The sequence below is a fragment of the Ursus arctos genome, unplaced genomic scaffold (genome assembly GCF_023065955.2).
Source record: "Ursus arctos isolate Adak ecotype North America unplaced genomic scaffold, UrsArc2.0 scaffold_25, whole genome shotgun sequence".
Taxonomy (NCBI): Eukaryota; Metazoa; Chordata; class Mammalia; order Carnivora; family Ursidae; genus Ursus; species Ursus arctos.
This window is the reverse complement of record NW_026622930.1, coordinates 30,969,823-30,975,822: the sequence shown is the minus strand read 5'-3', so window position 1 is coordinate 30,975,822 and position 6,000 is coordinate 30,969,823. Positions and strand designations below refer to the sequence as shown.

General features: G+C 41.7%; 1 protein-coding gene across 4 annotated transcripts in view; it reads left to right on the top strand.

Annotated features, from left to right (window-relative positions):
• Positions 1-1,690: 1,690 nt before the first annotated feature.
• Positions 1,691-6,000, top strand: part of EXD2 (exonuclease 3'-5' domain containing 2) — a 48,724-nt gene continuing 44,414 nt past the window's right edge. For all 4 annotated transcript variants that reach the window (XM_026519653.4, XM_048219899.2, XM_048219898.2 and 1 more), the window contains exon 1: positions 1,691-1,797. The gene's annotated coding sequence lies outside the window, so the exon portion shown is untranslated. The remainder of the gene's footprint in view (positions 1,798-6,000) is intronic.

Sequence of the window (6,000 nt, the reverse complement as noted above, 5' to 3'; positions counted from 1 at the left end):
TCCCTCATAAATGAGATTAGTGCCTTATAAAAGAGGCCCATGAGAGCTCCTTATCCCTTGGCCAAGTGAGGGCACAATGAAAAGACAGCAGTCTATAAAGAAGACAGCAGGCACTCACCAGAAAATAAATCTGCCAGCACCTTGATCATGGACTTCCCAGAGTCCAAAACTACGAGAAATCAATTTTTGTTGTTTATAAGCCACCTACTCAATGGTATTTTGTTACAATAGCCTAAATAGACTAAGACAAAGAGTGAGCTACTAAAAAGCTGACTGGGAAGACTTTATGCACAGATGGGGCTTGTTGGATTGGACCTTTCATTTAGGGTGATTGCTTATGGACCCAGACAGTTTATTATGGTGTAGGGGAGGAAATCTTTTTTCTCTATCCTTCTAGATTTTTCTGGCTGGTCTATTAATTAAATTGACATAAGACAGATTAACAGGAGAAAACAAATGTAATTATGTACATAAGAATGAGACCCAAGGACAAGCCAGGCAATTGAGGCTCATATGCCATCCTAAGCTATAGAACAGGATAGGGCCCTGGGGCTTCAAATGGGAGGAGGGTCATTCACAGGACAAGAAGAAGAGCCAATATTTGGTAATTAGATATTTGCCCTGCGATACATTAAAAGTTATTAAAAGTTATCTCTGGTAATAGCTCTTTTTCTGGGCCAGACTCCCATTCTAAATTCTTTTAGGGAGTTAAAGGAGAGGTAAAACTTTTTCTTTCTTTCTTTCTTTCTTTTTTTTTTTTTTAAGATTTTATTTTTATTTATTTGACAGAGAGACAGAGAGAGAGAGAAAGCACACGCAGGGAAAGCAGCAGGCAGAGAGAGAAGCAGGCTCTCCACTAAGCAGGGAGCCCAATGTGGGACTCAATCCCAGGACCCTGGGATCATGACCTGAGCGGAAGGCAGACATTTAACCGACTGAGTCACTCTGGCATCCCTCTCCATTTTGTTTAAAATGTCACAAATAATAGTCCTGCTTCAGGAGGTCGTTTTGAGGATTAAATGAGATAAAATACATCAAACAATTTCCTAGCACACTGTGTGTACATAGTGAACAAATGGCAGCATTATTATACCTTATATTCTTTATGCTCATCTCATCTCTCCTTCTGTTACACTTTCTATGGCAGAGTAACAATACCCAGCACACATTAGCCTCTTCACATATAATAGTTACTGATGAAGACTAGTTGAATGAATGATTTTAAATATAAACATAAGGTATTGTGGTTCTTGTTATAAAAGATGGCATAATTATTATAATGGCAATAGTATAAAATGCACTGCTAATCAGGAATACATTATTTAAACAAGTGTCTCTCCTATTTACCTTTATCATTTAACAGTTAAGATAATTAGTGCAGTAGAGTAACATTACTTGAGCTAATTAGTAATAACAATTAGATGTTCCATATTGCATTTGTAAGGGTTCCAGAGGCTTCTCCTGTTAAAACCGAAACCAAAACAAATAAAAATACCACCCCAGAAACAAAAACAAAAACACCCCTTTTCTGAAGAGATGCTAAGCCTTTCCAATTTTAACAGATCCTTTGTTCAGCAGTGGAGAAACGCGACGGAACAGCTGCCCCAGCAGATTCCGTACAACATGGCGTCACCCATTTGTATACCCAAGCCGGGTTTACGTCCTTCTAGCCCGTCGGAGGACCGGAAGTGGTTTCGGCCCTAGTGGATCCGGGTAGGTGCGCGCAGGTGGCCTAGGAGGGTTCCAGTTTTTCAGCGTGAGGTGCCGCAGGTGTTCGGGTTAGGTCCGGGGTCGCAGGTAAGTGAGAGTAAGGGACCAGCGGGGCCTTTCACCCGCCTTGTGCGACGGAAGGAAGGGGTTTCCAGTGCGGATTTTGGAGAGGCGCTGTGGAGCTGGAGATGTCACTGTGTGCGGGGGCGACTTATTGCGGGGACCCCGCCGTCCCCGAGCGACTTGGCCCAGCCCTTCTTCCCTTCCCCGGGCGCGGCCTCCTCGGCCCCCTCCCCCCCCCCAGCGGCGGTTCAGCACCCAGGTGTGCGACGAGGGCTCTTGCCCCGGGCCGCGGCCCACCACGCGCCACCGGCCGCCCCCTCGGGCCCCTTTAGGAGCACCTACCAAACCTTCATGGCTTCTAGACCCAGTCAGCTCAAAAGGAGGCACTGCCCCACAGCACCTGGCAACTCCTGGGGCGCTGCGTGTTGCACGCGGTCGCAGTTACAGTTCCCTCCCCACCTTTCGTGGGGACCTGCCCCCGCCCGCAGTGTTACCACCCCTTTCCTCGCAGACCACACCCGCTGCTCTGGGCCTTGCTGGGAGCCAGCCCTTTCTCTTTCCGCATCCCTGGGAGGAAACTATATAGAACCCTAGTGATGCCTACAGAATTGATACTTGCTCTTTAAAAAATAAGCAAACCCAACCCTTTCTAAGCTTTTGATATACTGATTGGACGCAAACTCTCTTAGATACCCAGTCCTTGAAAGCACTATACCATTTTTAAAAAAGATTTTATTTAGTTCTTTGACAGAGAGCGAGCGAGCTCAAGCAGGGGGAACAGCAGAAGGAGAGGGAGAAGCAGGCTCCCTACGGAGCAGGGAGACCCATGCGGGGCTCGATCCCAGGACCCTGGGATCATGACCTGAGCTGAAGGCAGACGCTTAACCACTGAGCCACCCAGGCGCCCCATACCATTTTTTAAAAAGATTTTTTAGTTTTTATTTTTAAGTGATCTCTGTACCCAACGTGGGGCTCCAACTCACAACCCCTAGATCAAGAGTTGCATGCCCCACCGAGGGAGCCAGCCAGGCACCCAATACTGTAGTTTTTTAATTGTATTACATGGATAGTAGGAGCTGTATGGGAATATTTTGTTGATTATCAGAATTAGGAAGTGTGGGAGAAAAGCAGTTTAATAGGGGGAAATAATGATTCGTTTTGGTCAAATTGAGCTGGTTTTAGAAATGTATTCTTTTATATTTAATTTAAAAAATTTATTTATTTGAGAGAGAGAGAGCACAAGCAGGGAGAGCAGCAGAGGGAGAAGGAGAAGCAGTCTCCGCGCTGATCAGGGAGCCGAACAGGGGGCTCAATCTGTCATAGGCAGATGCTTAACCCACTGAGCCACCCAGGTTCCCCCTCTTTTATATTTATTTTAGTTGTAGTCCATGCATACAGCCTTTAAAAAATTCATGTACGAAATTTAAACAAAATGGATCCTCTTTGATCTCTTTCCATCTCCATCTTTAATCTCTTAGCCCTAAAGTAAGAGCTGTTACCAGTTTGGGATGTGTTTTTCTATTTCTCTTTCTTTACATTTATTGACAAGTACTCACATAAGTTACATGCATGTAAGATGTAAGTTTTCGTGTTAAATTTTTCCTAATACATATTTTACAAATAGGGCATTTTGTACCTATTCAGCAACTTGACTTTTTATACTTAAAAATGGGTCTTGGAACTTTTTCTTTGTCCATATGTATGTAGAGATCTACCTTATTCTTTCTACTTGCCCTGTACATTCCATGTATATTAAGATTTCATAGTATACAAGATTCCATATATTGCTTACAGTTAGACACAGTGTGGCAGAGAACATCCTTCCACATGTGTCTGTGTGCCCACGTGGACATTTCAAACCTGCAGATTGAATTGCTGGATGGGAGCGTGTGGACATTTAATGGCAAACTGCCCACCAATAGTGTATAATAATGTCTATTTCCTTAGCTCTTTTAAACATTTGATGCTATTAATCTTTTTTCCATTTTTGCCAATCTGATGGGTAAAAAATATTCTGATTGTTGTTTTAATTTGTATTTCCCTAGTTACTGGAGAGATTGGGCCTCTTTTCATGATTGTTGGCTGTTCGTATTTCCTCTTTTGAGAAATGTCTCCTTTTAATTGGGCTGTTTTTTAATATATAGTAGTCTTGTATGTCTTCTGGACATTAATCTTTTGTCATTTATATTTGTTTTAATTCTTTATTCCCAACTTAGTGCTTTTTAAAGTTGATGCTTGTCTTTTAACTACATGGCATCTTTGTCAAACCATAGTTTTAAATTTTACATTTCAATGTATCCATTTTTTACTCTGTGTATTTTGTATTTTTTGGCTGTCATTCCCAGGGTGGTTCTCCAGTGGGAGATATTTTGCCTTCCATGGGCTATTTGGCAATGTGAGGAGACATTTTTCGGTGTCTAACAGGGGTTGTGGAATGACGGGCATCTACTGGTTGGAAACCGGGAATGCTGCTAACATCCTGCAATGCATAGGAAAACCCACCACAGCAAAGAGTTTTCCTGGACTAAAAAGTCAGTAGTGCTGATGTTGAAGAACCCTGTTATACCCTAAGGCACAGCAGGGTTTCCTCTTATGACTATCTTTTTTTCTATAAATTCTTACATGTTTGAGTTTTTTTAAAATTCCTCTGGATGTGTGTGTGTGTGTGTGTGTGTGTGTGTGTGTGTGTGAATGGTGTGTGTATAGTTACTGTTTTCCCAACAGTGTCACTTCGAATATTAAATGCATTATTGATGCATTAATGTGAAATGCCACATTTATCATTTACTGCTTTCTCACACACACACACACACACACAGTTTCTGGACTCTTCTATTCTGTACTCTTCTAATTTTCTGTTTTGCTGAACCAGTACCACAATATCTTATGTTAAATATATGTTCTATTTTGATATTTAGTAGGATAAATACTCCCTTATTATTACCATCATTACTTTATTGAAAATTGTATACTTTATCAGCTCACATACTCATTTAAAAAAAAAACTATTTGGGGCGCTAATCTTCGAGTTTCTTTTCTAGATTTTTAGAATTAGCTTGTCAAATAGTTTTTTTAAGTGGCTTTGTCGAGATGTGATTTACATAACTCATTGTTTAAAGTATACAGTTCAGTGGTTTTTAGTGTATTCACGTTGCACAACTGTCACCATAATGTAATTTTAGAACATTTTCATCACCCCAAAAAGAAACCCATGCCAATTAGCAGTCATTCCCCATCCCCTTCCCCAGTACCCGAGCCCTAGGCAACCGCTAATCTTTCTGCCTTTATAGATCTGAATATTTTATATAAATAGAATCATACAATTTGTGATATTTTGTGGCAGGCGTCTTTCACTCGGCATAATGTTTTTAAGTTTCATCCATGTTGTAGAATGTATCAGTACTCATCTGTTTTTACTGCTGAACCGAATTCCATCCTATGTTGTATTTGTTTCCTAGGGCTACAGTAACAAAGTGACACAAACTGGGTGGCTTAAAATAACAGAAATGTATTCTCTCACAGTTCTAGAAGCTATAAAGTCCAAAATCAAGGTGTCGGCAGGGCTTTGCCCTCTCTGATGGCTCTAGGGGAGAATCCTTTCTTGCCTCTTCTTAGCTTCTGGTGGTTGCTGGCAATCCTTGGCATTCCTTGGCTTGCAGCTGTGAAACTCCAACCTCTGCCTGTCTTCACATGGCTTCTTCCCTGAGGGTGTGTCTTTACACGGTAATTCTCTCCGTGGGAGCCTGTTTCTGTGTCTCTTCTCCCCTTCGTGGAAGGACACTATTTCTATTGGATTCAGAGCCCACACTACTTCAGTATGACCTCCTTTGATTATGTGTGCAAAGACCTAATTTTCAATAAGGTCACATTCACAGGTACCGGGGGTTAGGACTTCCACATACTTGTTTTGAGGACACAGTTCAACCTATAACCTTGTGGATACGGTACCTTTTATGTATCCACTTGTCAGCTGAAGGACATATATATTGTTTCCACTTTTTGGCTATTATGAATGACACGGCTGTGAACTTTTGTTTGGACATATGTTTTCATTCCTCTTGGGTATATACTTAGCAGTGGAATTGCCAGGTCATATGGCAGCCCTATGCTTAATCATTTGAGGAACTGCCAGAGTGTTTTTCAAAGCAGCTGCACCATTTTACATTCCCACCAGCAATGTGTGAGAGTTCCAATTTCCCCATATTCTGTTTTATTTTCTTTAAGATT